Raw genomic sequence first — 18,877 nt, forward strand, 5'->3', positions numbered from 1 at the left:
CTATTAAAAGAGGCAATTTCACCCCCCCCACCCAATCTTTTGACATTCATAAATGATGTTGCTATTCATTAAACAATAATATATAAATGTAATTTCAGATAGGCTGTGCTGCCAGAGCCTTGCTCGACAGGAGCACAGATCAAAGAATCAGTGCTACAGTGTTATAGCCCTATCTTCAATTGTGCTGCCATCTAGCAATGCAGCCTTGGTGAACTTAGCCTATAATGCAGACTTCATCGAACTATACAACATAGAATTTATCAAATATGACTGAAAAATAGCATTAGTCTTCAGACATCATCTTTTCAAATGTGTATAATTAAATATGGATAAAGTGAGACATATAAATCATATTGAATAAGATAGACCAGATTTTCTTTAGCCTTATACCCATGAAAATAAATATAAAAAATTAACAATTTATGTTCCATGAAACAATAAATGCATGTCCTCTTAATAAGAATGTGTTTGACTCTGTAGGGGTAGAGTTTCCATTTGTCCGACAGTAATATCAGTGCAATCCGGATAGAATTGGCCAAATCAGGGCAAAAGATCAGGGAATTTTCAATGTAAGTGAATTATGCCCCAAACCACTTGAGCTTGTGTTTCCCACGATCTTTTACACTGGTTCAAAATGCAATTCCCTGACCACGAAACAGGCCACGCCCCAGGTCAAAATTGCCGAGATGCTGCCGATTGCGCTAATTAGCGAAGGCTCTTCAAATTTGCTAATTTTATTAGGCGCGCAGGCACGTTGTAAAATATTTTTCATATCAGAAAGTATTTAATTGATGGAAACACCAATGAAACTATTAAATGATTCAGTATAGTTTTTTAAAGTCATTTTCAGTGAGTTTCAGTGGACAACTGGACACCAGTATTAAAAATGCTTATTTTTGGTGATAAACCCATTTTTAGCTGTATTAATAAAACTGCACCAGGTTACCACTCTTAAATACATCAAGGAACACTTTTTAATTGAAAGGAAAAAAAGAAAGTTATGTTCGATGGCACTGGTTCATTGAAAATTTTGGCTGGATTTTTGCCTACTTTGGCGGGACTGGTGCGGCTGGTGTCCGTGTTGGGTCACGACCCCGCTGCTGGCTCCATCCCGCTGCTGAAAATGAACTTACCTTAAAAGGGCCTATTAAGCCTGCCCAACGCGTTATCCGGCCCAATGAGATGGAGCGGAGCTGATGACATCATTCATAATACATTTTCAGCCGGGATCTTTAAAGGGACCATGATCACATTAGATTTGAAGTTCAATCTGACAAAGTGGGTGTTGAATCTTTACTCTTCAATAATATAATAAAAGTTATAGCTGTGGAAATAGTTAAATAATATCATTAAGTAATATGATGCCATCTACAAATATGATCAAGAACATAATTAAAAATGTACATTAATTGGGAAGTTATTGGTGATTTAATCACAAATCTATAGACTTTTGTATCAGTAACCGGTATAGGTAATATATAAAGTTAAGCAGATTTTAAATGTAATTGTAAAGGGGTGGATTTACAATCTTATTCAAGTCCAGCGGAAAAACTGCGGAATCCCCGACATACAGTGTAAGTGGTGCTTACAATGTGTTTCTGGGATTTCTGCAGCTCTTCCATTGAAGTTAACAATAGACAAGTGAGAGAACCTCCACAGAAGTTCACCCCCAAAGTCTCAGACTGAAAAATTAAATTAGTTATATTCAGGACTGAAAGCAAATTGAACCAGTAGAATGAGTGATGAGAATGAAATTGTTACAGTTGATTACTTGATTTAATGTGCAACTGGACAATCACAATATCCTGTGAGAAAAACTGACCAGAAACGATACAAACATTTATTCAAATGGCGTATGTTATTTTTTTATAGTGCAGATCAATTTACTGCAATTACTGTTGAGTTGGAAGGCAATGGCAAAAAATGGGCAGTGAAAAATATATTTCCCTCACCTTTCAGGGTAGGAGAGGAGCTTTCAGCACTCACATCCCTTCAGGGATATCGGGGTTGACATATGAAGAAAGATTGAGCAGGTTGGGCCTATACTCATTGGAATTTAGAAGAATGAGAGGTGATCTTATTGAAACGTATAAAATACTGAGGGGGTAGATGCAGAGAGAATGTTTCCCCTCGTGAGGCAATCTAGAACTAGGGGGCATAGTTTCAGAATAAGGGGCCGCCCATTTAGAAATGAGATGGAGGAGGAATTTCTCCTCTCAGAGGGTTGTAAATCTGTGGAATTCTCTGCCTCAAATATCTGTCGAGGCTGGGTCATTGAAAATATTTAAGGTGGAGATAGACAGATTTTTGAACGATAAGGGAGTCAAGGGTTATGGGGAGCGGGCAGTGAAGTGGAGTTGAGGCCAAGATCAGATCAGCCATGATCATATTGAATGTCGGAGCAGGCTCGAGGGGCCAAATGGCCTACTCCTCCTATGTCTTATGTTCTTATGTTCAGGAATTTCTGAATTAACATTTACCAGTAGTTTTTCAAGTAGAACAGAATCTCCATCAATCTGTTAGCTGATGTAATCAACATGTTTTTATTTTGGTTTGTTTTCCATGCTGTCAAGTAATCAGCTGGAGCAATGGTCACAGAACTCTTGTCCAGTTCCTGAGCTCCGTGAATCCCGTGGCCATGCAGGGAAATTTTAAAAAGTAGGGTGGAAAAAAGCTCTTAAGTGCCTCATAATGATTTCAATTGGGTCCCAGACCGCTGTCCGGTTGGGTTGGCTCCCTGATGATAGATGTGCCTTGGGGAAAGGTGCGAGGGAGCGAGATGACTGCGGGTTCCCGACCCGTTGTCAAAAATAACAACTTTCCCACCCGACCTGCCATTGACCTCGCCTGTACCATCCTGGGAAATTCAGCTCTTTATGGTTATGATTATACAAATTAATTTTAGCGGAAACTTGAACTGTAACCTGATCAGCCCAATTTTAGAGTACATTTTGGGCAATTTCCCAATTGTGCATGTTATGTTCAGAATAACTCCACACCACTGTATTGTAAGCTCAAACTATTGGTCTCTTTATTCAGACTCCAGAGTGAGGAAGTACCATGGTAGATTACCATTTATACCTGCTTGCCCAGGGCGCACAGTTGACCCTTAGGTCTCCCACAGGTGTGCCATCTGGTGGCAAGTCTTACACATTGGTGAGGTTTACATACATGCATAATATCACTCCCCCCTAAAGTCTTACGTACAAGTTATTTACAAGTTGAGGCGATCTGGCGCTCTGCGTTCCCGGATCGATCGCCTGAGTTGAAGTCCTGGCATGGGTGATTTGGTCGGATCATTGCTGCACGGCCGCGCGGCTGGTCTGATCGGACTGTTGGGCATGGTGGGTTCATCCTTGTGGTTGACAGCGAGGTCAATTGTGTTAGTGGGTCACTAGGGGCCAGGTCCTTTCACAGTGGTTCCTGGTTATCTGTAGTTCGCAGTTTGGTCTGGTCCAAATGTTTTCTGCGTTTGCTCATAACATGGTTCCACAACAAACACTATATTTTCATCACAAACACTCCATTCCCCTCTTTGGCTAATAGAGTGCTAGCAGCCCATTTGGGGCCATGAACATGGTCTACATCATTTATTCTGATGTCATGTGGAGGAGTCGTGCGATTATGGTACATTCTCTGCTGGTAGCATACGGAAGGCTCGATTCTGAATGATTCTGTCCATTGATTGCATAGCACCCGGGATAGCCGGATCTGTAGGGAGTCTACCGTGACATGTGTGGTGCTTGGCTTTATGACTTGGGCTGCCCGCTCCGGACTATTGTCGCTGACCCCAAGGTCTAGCAAGCCAAGGATGGCCGATCTGGCCTTGAGACTTTCAGTAGTGGCGGGAGCTGCGTGGTCCTCGTGCATCCTGGGCCATGGTATGGAGGCCCCAGACCACTGACTGTGTAGCCTTCCTGCCTTTCTTTGCCCCATAGGGGGCAATCTGATGGGATGAGCATTTCGTCTTTGCGACGGATAAGCTGCAACATCCCGTCTAGTGGTTCGCCGTTAGCAGGCGGTAATGTGGGATCCTGGCTGGTCCAGGTCCTAAACTAGGGAGCCATTACGGTTGACTCCTCGCCTTCTAGCACTTCCAGAACAACGAGGTGGTGTGCGGGCTGCGCCGTTTCCACCCCGGTGGTGGGCAACAGTAGCCAACTGAGGGCATTAGCGCCGTTTTCAATGCCTGGTCCGTGGCGGATCATGTTACAGTGCACAGTGTTAGACATATTCGAAACAAGGCATTGATAATAGTGCCTCTGCTCTCCCAAAACTGTGAGATTGGCAGCTTTTCTGACTCGAGCAAATATCGGGACACTCTTTGGTATGTCTCTTTTGTCCCGTGAACGCAGGCTACTGCCTGGGTTAACTTATTGGATACATATACAACTGGTTAGGGTTCGCCCGCTACTTTGGCTTGCTGTACAACACGCCCTACCCCGTGTGATAACACATCACTTGCGACAAGTATTTTGTCAGATACATATATGACCGGTTGGTGTTCGCCCGCTACTTTGGCTTGTTGTAAGGTGCCCCCGACCCCATATGATAATACATCATTGGCCGCGAAAGAGCGCTCACATGGGTTACACAGTGCAAACAACTTATTGGAACATAGTGGGCTCCTGGCCTTTTCAGCGGCTGCCCCTTTACCTTTGCCCCAAGCCCAGTCGTCTTCCTTGCTGGGCAACACATGCCTCCGTTTCGTTGCTGCAACATCCCGTGGTCTGGACGCACTCTCATCCCGTGGTCTGGACCCACTCTCGTCTGTGTCCATAATGCCGACTGCCATGTTCGCAGAGTCTCAGGCCTGTCCGGACTGCCCACAGTGACTGGGCTCTCCTCCACTTGGTTCCGGTGTTCGGTCACCTGTGGTGGAGTAAACTCTACATCGTGTTTTTCCTCTGCTTCTTCTATGGGATTGCTCAACCTCCTTTTAGTTTGATCCACGTGTTTGGGGCAGATTTGTCCATTGGCAAGTTTAACTACCAAAACCTTATTCCCCTTTTTGGCAATCACAGTGCCTGCAAGCCATTTGGGCGTAATTAAGGACAAAAACAAGGCCAGTGACATCAATACATTGCGCCCTTGCATTCCTGTCATGGTAGTCACATTGTGACTGACGCCTGCTCTCAACAATTTCTTTCATAGTAGAGTGTATAAGGGATAACCTGGTTTTGAGCATCCTTTTCATTAACAGCTCTGTGGGTGGAATCCCTGTGAGCGAGTGTGGTCGGGATCTGTCGGCCAACAGGAGGCGTGATAAGTGGCTTTGTAGGGAACCCGCTTGGATTCTGAGCATCCCCTGTTTGATTGTCTGCACTGCTCGTTCCGCCTGGCCGATTGAGGCCGGCTTGAACGGTGCCGTTCTGACATGGTTGATTCCATTGCCTGCCATGAAGTCCTGAAATTCAGTGCTTGTGAAGCACGGGCCATTGTCGCTGACCAAGACGTCCGGTAGATCATGGGCGGCGAACATTGCCGGTAGACTTTCTACCATGGCAGAGGATGTGCTTGAATTTAAAATGGCACACTCAATCCATTTGGAGTAGGCGTTGACTACAACCAAAAACATTTTTCCTATAAAAGGACCTGCGTAGTCCACATGGATGCGTGACCATGGCTTGGCGGGCCAGGACCAGGGGCTAAGGGGGGCTTCCCTGGGTGCGTTGCCCAGCTGAGCACGTGTTGCACCTGCGAACACAAAGTTCCAGGTCTGCATCTATACCTGGCCACCAAATGTGTGACCTGGCAATTGCCTTGATCATGACAATGCCCAGGTGCTCATTGTGAAGTTCTCTGATAAACACCTCTCTGCCCATCTGGGCATGACTACTCGGTTTCCCCACAGTAGGCAATCGGCCTGAATCGAGAGTTCATCCTTGCGCCTATGAAACGGTTTAAATTCCTCAGGGCATGCCCTAGTCCCCATTCGGGACATATTTCTTAACTAAAGACAGTAGCAGGTCTTTATTTGTCCAGACTTTAATCTGACGGGCTGTCACGGGTGAGCCTTCGCTTTCGAAAGCTTCAACTGCCATGACCATCTCAGCATCATGCTCAGTTTCCCCTTCAGTGGTGGCTAATGGGAGTCTGCTGAGTGCATCGGCGCAGTTTTCAGTGCCTGGTCTGTGCCGAATTGTATAGTCATAGGCGGCTAACGTGAGTGCACACCTCTGTATGCGGGCCAATGCAGTCGCATTTATGGCCTTGTTGTCGGTCAAAAGGGACGATAGGGGTTTGTGATCTGTCTCCAGCTCAAATTTCCTGCCAAAAATGTACTGGTGCATTTTTTTTTTAAACTGCATATACACATGCTAGCGCTTCCTTTTCTACCATCCCATAGCCCCTTTCTGCCTGGGCCAGACTTCTGGAAGCATAAGCTACCGACTGAAACTGACCATTGGCATTCACATGCTGCAACACACATCTGACCCCATAGTACGACGCATCGCACGTTAAAACAAGTTTCTTACACGGGTCATATAACGTTAACAGTTTGTTGGAGCATAACAAATTGCATGCTCTGTCAAAAGTCCTTTTCTGGCTATCCCACCAGATCCAATCACGACCTTTGCGTAGGAGCACGTGTAGCGTCTCTAACAGCGTGCTCAATTTGAGGAGAAAGTTACCAAAATAGTTCAGGAGCCCCAGGAACGAACGCTTCCGTTTTGAGTGCTCTCTGGATCGCGTCTGTTTTGGACGCAGTTGGTAGGATCCCGTCTGCCTCTACCCAGGAATTCTATCTCTGGAGCTAAGAAGACGCACTTCGCCTTTTTCAGTCGCAGCCCTACCCGGTCCAGTCTGCGTAGCACCTCCTCCAGGTTGTGGAGGTTTTCTTCAGTATTGCAACCCGTGATGAGGATGTCATCTTTAAAAACCACCGTCCTTGGAATCGACTTAAGGAGGCTTTCCATATTTCGCTGAAAGATTGCAGCAGCCGAACGAATCCCGAACAGACATCTGTTATACTCAAACAACCCCTGTGTGTCGTGATGGTGGTCAGCTTCTTTGACTCACTCGCCAGCTCCTGGGTTATGTAAGCTGAGGTCAGGTCTAATTTTGAAGAAAGTTTGCCACCGGATAGCGTCAAAAAGAGGTCCTCCGCTCTTGGTAGCGGGTACTGGTCCTGGAGTGACACCCGATTGATGGTGGTCTTGTAATCACCACATATCCTGACCGACCCATCCGCCTTGCACCGGCACGATCGGGCTTGCCCAGTCACTGAATTCGACTGGCGAGATGATGCCTTCCCTCAGCAGGCGGTCCAATTCGCATTCTATCTTTTCCCGCATCGCGTACGGCACCGCTCTGGCCTTGTGGTGTACTGGCCTGGCGTCTGGGTTTATGTGAATCACTACCTTGGCCCCCATGAAAGTGCCAATGCTGGGTTGAAATAATGAGTCAAATTTGTCCAGGACCTGTGAGCATGATACTCGCTCCACTGAAGAAATTGCATTGACATTGCAGCAAGCCAACTCCTCCCCAGTAGTGCGGGACCATCCCCCGGGACAATCCATAGTGGCAACCTGTTCTCCGAATCTTTGTGGGTCATGACTACCGTAGCGCTGCCTAGCACCGGAATGATCTCCTTTGTATATGTCCGTAGCTGTGCGTCAATTGGCAATAATTTTGGTCTCCTGGCCTTGGACACCCAAAACCTTTTGAACTGTTTGATACTCATCAGGGACTAGCTGGCCCCTGTGTCTAGCTCCATTAATACTGGGATGCCATTGAGGAGCGCTTTCATCATTATCGGTGGCATCCTGGTATATGAACTGTATATGTGCTCCACATGAACTCGCTGAACTTCAGCTTCCAGCGATTTCCCCCAGTATTCATTTGGCTTCGTAGGGCTTACACCAGGCACGTCCTCCTCGTACATCAACCTGGCTGCACATACGCGCCAAGTCACCGCTGACATTGCAGTTTCTGCAGGTATATTGCTGTTGGAAACAAAAGGTCCATTACCAGTCGATCGTCTCTGAAACTGTCCTTGAGTGCACCATTAACAGGTGTTGATGGCCCCATTGTCCATTATGATGGCATGAATCGCCGTTCAGCTAGCCATTGTCTCTGTTGAATTCCCCCTTTGGGTTCGACTACATAGAAACATAGAAAATAGGTGCAGGAGTAGGCCATTCGGCCCTTCTAGCCTGCACCGCCATTCAATGAGTTCATGGCTGAACATTCAACTTCAGTACCCCATTCCTGCTTTCTCGCCATACCCCTTGATCCCGCTAGTAGTAAGGACCTCATCTAACTCCTTTTTGAATATATTTAGTGAATTGGCCTCAACAACTTTCTGTGGTAGAGAATTCCACAGGTTCACCACTCTCTGGGTGAAGAAGTTCCTCCGCATCTCGGTCCTAAATGGCTTACCCCTTATCCTTAGACTGTGACCTCTGGTTCTGGACTTCCCCAACATTGGGAACATTCTTCCTGCATCTAACCTGTCTAACCCCGTCAGAATTTTAAATGTTTCTATGAGGTCCCCTCTCATTCTTCTGAACTCCAGTGAATACAAGCCCAGTTGATCCAGTCTTTCTTGATAGGTCAGTCCCGCCATCCCGGGAATCAGTCTGGTGAACCTTCGCTGCACTCCCTCAATAGCAAGAATGTCCTTCCTCAGGTTAGGAGACCAAAACTGTACACAATACTCCAGGTGTGGCCTCACCAATGCCCTGTACAACTGTACTCAAATCCCCTTGCTATGAAGGCCAACATGCCATTTGCTTTCTTAACCGCCTGCTGCACCTGCATGCCAACCTTCAATGACTGATGTACCATGACACCCAGGTCTCTTTGCACCTCCCCTTTTCCTAATCTGTCACCATTCAGATAATAGTCTGTCTCTCTGTTTTTACCACCAAAGTGGATAACCTCACATTTATCCACATTATACTTCATCTGCCATGCATTTGCCCACTCACCTAACCTATCCAAGTCGCTCTGCAGCCTCACAGCATCCTCCTCGCAGCTCACACTGCCACCCAACTTAGTGTCATCTGCAAATTTGGAGATACTACATTTAATCCCCTCATCTAAATCATTAATGTACAGTGTAAACAGCTGGGGCCCCAGCACAGAACCTTGCGGTACCCCACTCGTCACTGCCTGCCATTCTGAAAAGTACCCATTTACTCTTTGCTTCCTGTCTGACAACCAGTTCTCAATCCATGTCAGTACACTACCCCCAATCCCATGTGCTCTAACTTTGCACATCAATCTCTTGTGTGGGATCTTGTCGAACGCCTTCTGAAAGTCCAAATATACCACATCAACTGGTTCTCCCTTATCCACTCTACTGGAAACATCCTCAAAAAATTCCAGAAGATTTGTCAAGCATGATTTCCCTTTCACAAATCCATGCTGACTTGGACCTATCATGTCACCTCTTTCCAAATGCACTGCTATGACATCCTTAATAATTGATTCCATCATTTTACCCACTACTGATGTCAGGCTGACCGGTCTATAATTCCCTTTTTACTCTCTCCCTCCTTTTTTAAAAAGTGGGGTTACATTGACTACCCTCCACTCCATAGGAACTGATCCAGAGTCAATGGAATGTTGGAAAATGACTGTCAACGCATCCACTATTTCCAAGGCCACCTCCTTAAGTACTCTGGGATGCAGTCCATCAGGCCCTGGGGATTTATCGGCCTTCAATCCCATCAATTTCCCCAACACAATTTCCCGGCTAATAAGGATTTCCCTCAGTTCCTCCTCCTTACTAGACCCCCCGACCCCTTTTATAACCGGAAGGTTGTTCGTGTCCTCCTTCGTGAATACCGAACCAAAGTACTTGTTCAATTGGTCCGCCATTTCTTTGTTCCCCGTTATGACTTCCCCTGATTCTGACTGCAGGGGACCTACGTTTGTCTTTACTAACCTTTTTCTCTTTACATATCTATAGAAACTTTTGCAATCCGTCTTAATGTTCCCTGCAAGCTTCTTCTCATACTCCATTTTCCCTGCCCTAATCAAACCCTTTGTCCTCCTCTGCTGAGTTCTAAATTTCTCCCAGTCCCCAGGTTCGCTGCTATTTCTGGCCAATTTGTATGCCACTTCCTTGGCTTTAATACTATCCCTGATTTCCCTTACATGCCGGTGCATGTCTGATTGCCCTTGTCTACCTAGAGATCTGTATGCCGCGTTAACAATGTTGGCTCCCTGGTCGTTTGCCGCATTTGAGCCAAGATTTTTGTCATACATAATTCTGGTCTCTTCCTCCCGAGATAAATGTCTGGGCTATCAGAGCCGCTGCTTCCATGGTCAAGTTTTTGGTCTCGATCAGTTTCCTGAAAACCCCAGCATGCCCGATGCCCTCAATAAAAAAAGTCTCACAGCATCTCCGCTCTGCATGCATCTCGCCAGTGATCTGCCACGAAGTCTGGACCGCTTTGTCCTTCTCGCCACCGGTGCGTGTAAAACCGGTGTCTCGCCATGTGCATGCTGCTTGCCAGTTTAAGGTATTCCCCAATCAACTTACTGAGCTCTTCGAACATCTTGTCCGCCAGCTTCTCTGGCGCTAGAAGGTCCTTCATCAGGGAGTATGTTCTGGATCCACAAACCGTCAGGAGCTGAGCCCTGTGTTTGTCGGCCGAATCCTGTCCTAACCATTCCTACTGTAGTCTCTCAATAAAGTCCTCCCAATCATCACCAACACAGTACGTCTCTTCTGTGCTGCTAGTGGCCATGCTCGCGTGGTTTAAATCCCAGTTTCTCGTCGCCAATGATATGTCCTTACTATGCAGTATAAATGCACACGAGGCCCATACTTGAGAGAAGGTCACTCTGAACAGTTGCTTTTATTACCAAGACCTCAAGTGATGAAGGTGGGTGGAGCTTCCCCTTTTATACCTGAAAGCCCAGGTTAGGAGTGTCTCCCACAAGTTCACCCCCTTGTGGTCAATGTTCTCAAGGTGTACAACTTAGGTCAGCTTATACATGGGTTACAATGATAGTTGAATACATGACAGTCGCGAAGAAGTCGTCGGCTTTGGGTGGTAGGTACCATGCCTGTACCGCTGTTCAATTGATCTTTACCTCCTCGTGGTCGTGATGAGCGGCTTGTGCATCGGGGATCTGCAACTGGATCTGCACTTCGATGCCTGGTTCAGCTGAAGTGGGGACTTGCTCAGCCTTTGAGCAAGGGAGACATCGTTCGCCAGAGAAGGTACACAGGAGGTCTTCCCAATTCCATCGAATCTTCCCCATTCACCTTCTACCAAGCAGCGTTGGCCCAGCACCTGAAACAATCCACAGTGGTAAATCATGCACTGCTCCCTCATGGGATACTCTTATGTCCGCACTACCAATAACTGTTACCAGTTCCTTGGTGTAGGTGCGCAGCTTTGCCTGAATCGGGATCAACTTGGGTCGTTGTGCTCTGTCACCCCAAAGCCTCGCGAATGCCTTCTGGCTCATTATTGATTGACTCGCCCCCGTGTCCAATTCCATGGAGACTAGAGTGCTGTTGTTTAACTTTTAACATTATCGGAGGGCTTTTGGTGATGAAGGTGTGTATCCCATATACTTCCTCTTCATCCTCAGGTTGAGTTGCCTCTCCTGCTCGTTCAGCGTGATCCTCGCTGGATCGGTCGTCCTCTCCTGACTCTGCCATGTGGTGAGTCACAGGTCATTTGCACATTCACTGGAATGTGCCCCATTGTTCCACAGCCTGTGCACAAATAGTGCTTGAATCGATATTGATGGGCTCTATGACTGCCCCCACAGTGCCATCATGGTGTTAATGGATACGCATTCATGCCCCACGGCGGTCTCTGAGTCACCCTAAGTCTGGCCTCTGTGGTCATGTAGGCCGTGCCATGTGCAGTTCTGCCTGCTGAAAGCATTATTTTATGCACAGTACTTGTGCTTCGATTCTGTGAAGATATCTGTTTCGTGTTGTCACTCATGGATATGAAAGCCTGATGGCCTTCCTGATCGTGATGGTCTTGCTCAGATCTAAGGATTTGGCAGACAGCAGTTTGCGAATAATGACCTCGTGGCCGATTCCAAGCAGGAAAAAGTCCTGCAACATTTCCCCCCCAAAGATCCGGCAAATTCACTGTCCCGCAAGGCGTCTTAGGTTGGCGACAAAGCTCGCCATGTTCTGGCCCTCGGAGCGATGGGGAGTGTAGAAGCGATACCTGGTCATTGAGATCCTTTGGCTTGATGTGTTCCTGAACCAGCATGCACAGCTCTGTGTCAGTCTTGTCCGTTGGTTTGTCCGATGCCAGCATATTTTTGACGAGGCCATATAGCGAAGATCCACATGCGGGGAGGAGAATCGCCCTGTGCTTGACCGCCATCTCAGCCTTGTCCAGTTCGTTGGCCACAAAGTACTGGTCGAGATGCTCAACGAAAGCTTCCCAATCATCACCCTCAACAAATCGTTCAAGAATACCAATGGCAGCCATTGCCGCGTGAAAGTTCGTGATCCGTTACTCGTCGCCAATTGTTATGTTCAGAATAACTCCACAAGACAGTATTGTAAGCTCAAACTGTTGTGACCTTGGTCTCTTTATTCAGACTCCAGAGTGAGGAAGCAGCATGGTAGATTACCTTTTATACCTGCTTGCCCAGGGTGCACAGGTGACCCTTAGGTCTCCCACAAGTGTGCCCCCTGGTGGCAAGTCTTACATATTGGTGAGGTTTACATACATACATAACAGTGCACAATGCGTAAACTCCCGTTATGTGTTAAGAGCTGCGGGTTGCTAACTTGTTGCATCTGGTTGGCAGTGATCATGGCATCACAGATGTTGTAATGTCAATTAATGCCTACAATCTCCAAAGCCATTTAGTCCTCAATCCTGGTCAAGTCATGTGAGTAAGGGAAGATTAGAGGAAAGATGCTTTCCTATCAAGGTGAGAAAGATCATTGGAAGAGTTACTGCACAGTTATTTCTATGTACCACCCAACAGCTGGCTCAAAGTGGCACTATTGGAAGTCCCGGAGCACATCAGCTGGCTTTTTGGTCATCATGGTGTAGCACCTAGAGAGACTCAGGAATATGGGGGAATTAACTTGAAAAAAACATCATACCCTAAAAAATGTACTTAATGGAATATTTGTTTCTGGCCAAAGATTCACAGCAGGCAATAATTGTAGATAATGCATACAGGGATGATGATGATATAATGTAATTTACATCCAACCCAAATGTCAACTTTTTTTCTCTTTGTTGCCAATTATTTATGGAAACTATTAGAGTCCCACTCTTTTTCTCAGGAATCTTTTAAGTGCCACCCACGGCAAATGAATGAATCATATTTCAAGAAAGATGCTTCATGATGGGCCCTGCTGAGAAGCTGGCTCTGGTGACAGGCAGCACTGAGTCTGAAAACTAAGCTCATACTTTTTGGAAGTCAGTTGGACTGTTTTAAGATGTGAAACAGAACCTTTTTTTAAATGGGGAAAAGAACATCTGTTTTTGCACTTAATAATTCACCAGCTTGATCTAATATTGTAAGAGCAATTGAGACCAAAAAAAGGATTTATCTTAACAGCTCATTGGGGAAAGTTTTCCTCTGGTCACTACGTGTTGATGACATTGTTAACATAGTGGTAAGCTTCCTGTGATCATTATTTCTAGTAAAACTGTAAACTTATTTATTCTACATGCATTTCCCATTCTACTGGACATAACGACTAGAGGAAATCATGCCAATATGTTTCAGTTGTCACTAAAGCTTAAAGAACCAGAGCAAATCTTAGATTGTCCCCAGATATAAAAGGAAGAGCCTCAGATCTAATAAAGCTAACAAAAATGATTCCCAACTCTATTCATTAACCACTTAGATCTTTATTTCAAGAAAACAAAATCTCTCAGATCACAGTGATTAATTGTCACTTGGACAAAATACTGGGGAGGCAACCCTTGCTGGTAGAGCCACACCCCAGCATGAGTCAGTGGGCTGGACTTTCCTCCATTATCCCACTCCAAATCAGATGGAATAGCAGGGATAATTGGGCAGCGAGGCCTAGGGATGCTTACCCACCCTGATTTCACTCCGTCTGCCATCACTGCTAGCTACCCCTTCCTGCCCCACTACATGCAAATGCCAATGGCAAGGCTGGGGCTAGATTGCTGCCCATTTTCCTCCTGTCTACCATTATTACTGCTGCTCCCCAGGGCTGCCAGGAGAAGGCTGCCGGTTGTACCTGGGGTAGTGATGAGAAGGCCCTGTAGTCCCTGGATAAAGGAAGAGGGCTTAGTAGAACCCACCATATAATAACAGGAAAAAGTTAGGTCCGGAATTTGCGGTCAGCGGCAAAGCAAAAGCGTTCGCCGCAGACCTCGAGATAAGCTTCGCACAAAGATCTCGCGATCTCTGTGTTGTGAAGTTCAGGTTTTCCGACATTCAATTTAAATCAACGGAGTATAGTGGGGATCTCCTAGTACGAGCTGCTGTGATGTCAACAAGCTATCTAAGCAGCCAATCAACATTTCTCAGACAGTGAACCAGGAAGTGAGTGAGCTCCTAAAACTCTAACTTTTTAAAAACGTTAGAGAGAGCAAAACAAAGATTGGGGCTCTCACATGGGAAAAAGGCAAACCTAAAATAAAGATGGACAAACTTTAATTTAAAAAAAAGGACTAGAAATTCGCCAGCCTAACACACGTTTTAATGCCTTTTAACAACCGCCTTTTTTCAAAACCGTTTTTGTGATGTCACTAGGCATCAAAAATAACGATATCGCTGTTTGTGAGTTTGCCCAATAACGACATTTTTAAAGACAGCGATAAATACTGTACAAACAAAGCTGGTCCCACCTGGTCATCGGATCAAAATCATCGATAACGGCGCCATCTTGGAAAACAGAACTACAGTTCAGTGAATGAAAGCTTTTGGAGGGAAGGCTGCGTTTTAGAGATAGAGTTTATTGTGTTTATAATTTGTTTTTAAGGACATTCAAGGACATTTTAAGAATGGGGCCTATTCTATCTGTGCCATTTTTGCTGACTGCTTATGCTATCCAGTAGAGAGCTAGAATGAGACACTGCATAAGTCTGGTTTAGTTGAAAAAATAATTTGAAATTTATTAAACATTTGTACACTTGTACTTAAAAGCAACTTTCTTAACTTTAATAAAACATTTTTATATTATATTAAACTTTTAAATTAACGTCACTGAAACAATAATAAAGCAAACCAACCAACCACAACAACAAAAAAAGAAAACAACAGCAAAACCACAACAACAACCACAGCAACAAATAAACTTCAGCTGCAGCCACTTCTCCCACCCTGCCCTTCTTGCCCTTTGCATTAGTCTTGCCCGCTACCGCAGGCTTACGTCTGGTCTCAGTGTCCCCAAGCTGTCTTTTAGTAGTTTTGTGGGTAAGGTGCTGCGCTTGTTGAGGGACAGACAAAGGAGATGGCAATGCAAGCTGTCAAAAACCTGAGCTGCGGAAGGCCCGGCTTCGTACACTCCAGCCTGTTGCGCAACCTGTGCACTGTCTGGTAAGGTTGGTCTGGGGATTGGAGTGGGATCAATGACAGCCTCGGTGTTATCACGCATTGCAGCCACTATTTGCGACATGCCCTCCCTAATCTCTGTAGATAGTACTGCTACACTTCCCGACATGCCCTCCCTAATGTCACCAGGTAGTGATGCTTCCTGAGATCCCACCCATGGCCTCGAGGAGCCATTTGGTGAGCTGGGCGCTCTCCCCAGTCATTCCCATCAAATCTACCACTTCCCATTCAGGCTGCATTTCGTCAGAGCAGTCTTGACATCTCAGCCTCCGTGCAGATGCCAGATGGCCTGCTGCTGCCTTGGGTGTGGCATCCTGAAATCCACTGGGACCCGTGACCTCGCATGGTGGATAACCGTGAAATGTCCCCTCCTGCATAGTGCTGGCTGCAGATGTAGCTCTCAACAACACCATCTCTCTCTCCTCAACTCTTCACTGCCCCCCACCCCCCCCATATCTATTTGTTCCTCCCCCTCCTCCACCTGTGGAAGTTGATCAGGATGGCTGAGGTCCGTGTAATCCAATTCCGCTCGTGGCGAGCTGGCGGGGTCTTCTCCATTATTTGATGTATCTGAATCAACTGCAAAATATGAAAGAACAGACGACTGGTTAGCAGCAGGGGAGGGGGCAGGGTGACATGATAGTGCAGGCTCATTTGAAGGACCACGATGACTGACAGTACATCGCATAAACCGAAGCCTAGCCGACGGAGAGTACATCGCATAAACTGAAGCCTAGCTGACGGAGAGTACATCGCATAAACCGAAGCCTAGCCCACACAGTACTTAACATTGAGCCAACCCAGACTGTGGATTTGCCAGGTCTTACCCTCACTCTCCAACGTGGGCTCAGCATCCGTACGGGTAGTCAATCTCTGTAATGTACCAATCAGACCTGCAACACGACTTTCCAGATGAGTGAGTGGGACCAGTATCGTCAGACCGCCACCAGTTTTCTGCTGCTGTTAATGGTTCTTGGACAACTTTCTCTGCAAAGGTGGCAATAGAAATTTTTAAGAGAGGGGCCTTCTGCTGTCGTGGCACACACACACAAAGCACTTATACCATTTAATTAAGTGATTTGTATAATGTCCCTTTACTCGCAAACAGCGAAGTGCAGTGCAGAAAAAAGCAATCTTTATAATGTGCGACGATCAGAAGCCTAGCGATACCAAGATAGGTCAAATTTACAATTTAAGTAATTGGAGTGCATAAATAAAAATATTACTTACTCTGGTTGTTCTGCAAAGGTCATGCCACCTCTTCCTGTACTGGTGAAGGGTCCTCCTGATGGAGTCCACAGAGGTAACCTGCTTGGCAACACGTTTTCATGCTTCTGCCATTGCAGATGGGTGCAGTTTCCCGTTACCCTTCTTTCTAATCTGGCCCCATCTTCTCTCTACAGCACCTACGTGGGCCACATTTGCATCCTGGGTAAACTTCCTAGCCCCCTTCCTTCCCAAATCACCCTGCATTTTTGTTCTTGCAGCACTTATGTGGAAGTATGGAGAACTCTCCTAGAACTTTAAATTCCTTTTAAAAATGGTTGATTCAGACCTGGATGTGTACGACGCATGCGCGGGCACATCCGTCATGTGAGATACGGGCGGACCCTCCCCCCCCCTCCCATTTCTGCGCATGTGCAGAACAACCGTCTTTTTAATCGCAAAATATTTCATTTCTGTCATGGTTTAAAACGGCATTTTTAAAACGCTTTTTAAAGTTACAAAACGTTTGGCGAAATTTAAGCGTTTATTTTTGGCGTTATTTTTTGGCAACAAAAGAAGTTAACCGCGAATAACGTCAAGAAAAGGTGATGTCGTTATTTGGGCAAATTCTAAAGTTTCTTAAAAATTGATTTTTTAAATTAAAATAGATAAATTTGACACTGTACAAAATTAAACTTTGTTTTTCAGGCCCATGACCTTTGTTAAAACCCCAGTTACACCCAATCCCTTTGAGTCTAACTTTTAGTGGGGAATTTAACAGCGTAATTATTGCAGAAGAGCCGAAGTTTTCGTCAGTTTCCATGTTTTGAGTGATTGCCAGCTCTGTGGGGGGAGGGGAGGTGGTGCATGGTGCACAGCGCAGCCTGTGTCGGAGCAGTGAGTGACAAACCGCACCGTCAGGATTTCCCAAAATTGTGGTCAGTTTCAAAGGCGGAATGACGGCGAACGCTGTCAGTTTGCCATCATTCGGACTGCAAATTCTGGGTCAAAAGCTTCTTGAAGATTGAAATATGTTAAGAACTAAAATTATTTTAATATAAGCAAATTGTTCTAGTATGCTCCCAAAGCACTGTATTGAATGGCTTGGCCCCAATTCATAAAACATTCGTGGAGCTTTCCCAATGTAACTTTACTTGGCTAATATGGGACTGGTCGTCAAATTAATACACCATCCCAGTTGCCGTCAAGTACACTGTCTAAGCATTGAACAACAATTGTGGAAGTTATTTTGATGGTTTAGGTGGGGACTCTGTTGCAGAAAGGTCATGGGGTATTTGCTGTGCTGATTTTCAAGCGGCTGTGCTGTAAGGTACACAGAGATTAATGTTTCCTGAAGTAGAAAAGGGTGAAATATTACAGCCTAGTTTTTGAGGTAAGAGTGTGCCCTGACTTTTCAGTCCCTTGAGTTCCATTTTAATCCTTAATTGTGGTGAAGACAAGTTATTTTGGAACCTCTTTTCCTAACAATTTTGAGAGCTGCAGTGCCATTTCTTTGAGTGAGTTTGTGTCATTCGAATAGATACCCTATTCGGACAGCTTGTAGTCTAAGTTGATATGTATAATGTCCATGTAATGTGGGAAGGTCTGCTGCATACAGTAACAGTTTGAAGTTAAGAGAAAGCATATCTGTTTTTACATCACATAATAATGGAAATCTGCACAATATAAAATACTGATTTATAGTTTTCAGTAAACTATTGAAGATGATAACCCAAAGAATAGGAAGTGAATAGAAAAGCCAAGTCAAGCAATGAAGTAACTGAATCCTGTAATGCTAGAGAGCCAATTTTGGCACAAATAGCTGCAAAAAGAGCTTGGGTGTCACAAACTAATAAAATGACAACTGTAATTACAGTTTACTCCCAATATAAAATATTTTAGATTTGTACACTTATTAGTTGTAGTACACTGTACGCTGGTGAGAGATTTTTTGAGTAGCTGAAATCAAAATTCTGCCTTTATTCTCTCAAATGTCATTGACACCAAATCAGCTTTCAAAAGAAATCCTGAAAGAATGACACACTGCTGCCCCCTGCGGGTCACTGTTTAAAATACAGCAGTATTTTGCTGCCTTGGAAGAACTTGTATGTGTTTTTTTTTAATCAAGTTTTCCCCTTTACCTCCTTTTAAAAAAAATATATTTTTGAGATCT

At 45.4% G+C, this 18,877-nt stretch overlaps 1 long non-coding RNA gene across 1 annotated transcript; it reads right to left on the reverse strand.

The window, feature by feature from the left end:
• Positions 1-1,278: 1,278 nt before the first annotated feature.
• LOC139265369 (uncharacterized) lies at positions 1,279-17,060 on the reverse strand. Its single transcript, XR_011593544.1, has 4 exons — positions 16,729-17,060; positions 16,326-16,485; positions 15,980-16,077; positions 1,279-1,324 (listed from the first exon to the last, which is right to left on the reverse strand). It is a non-coding gene; the product is annotated as an uncharacterized lncRNA (long non-coding RNA).
• Positions 17,061-18,877: the final 1,817 nt, after the last annotated feature.

Source organism: Pristiophorus japonicus, chromosome 6 (genome assembly GCF_044704955.1).
Source record: "Pristiophorus japonicus isolate sPriJap1 chromosome 6, sPriJap1.hap1, whole genome shotgun sequence".
Classification (NCBI taxonomy): domain Eukaryota; kingdom Metazoa; phylum Chordata; class Chondrichthyes; family Pristiophoridae; genus Pristiophorus; species Pristiophorus japonicus.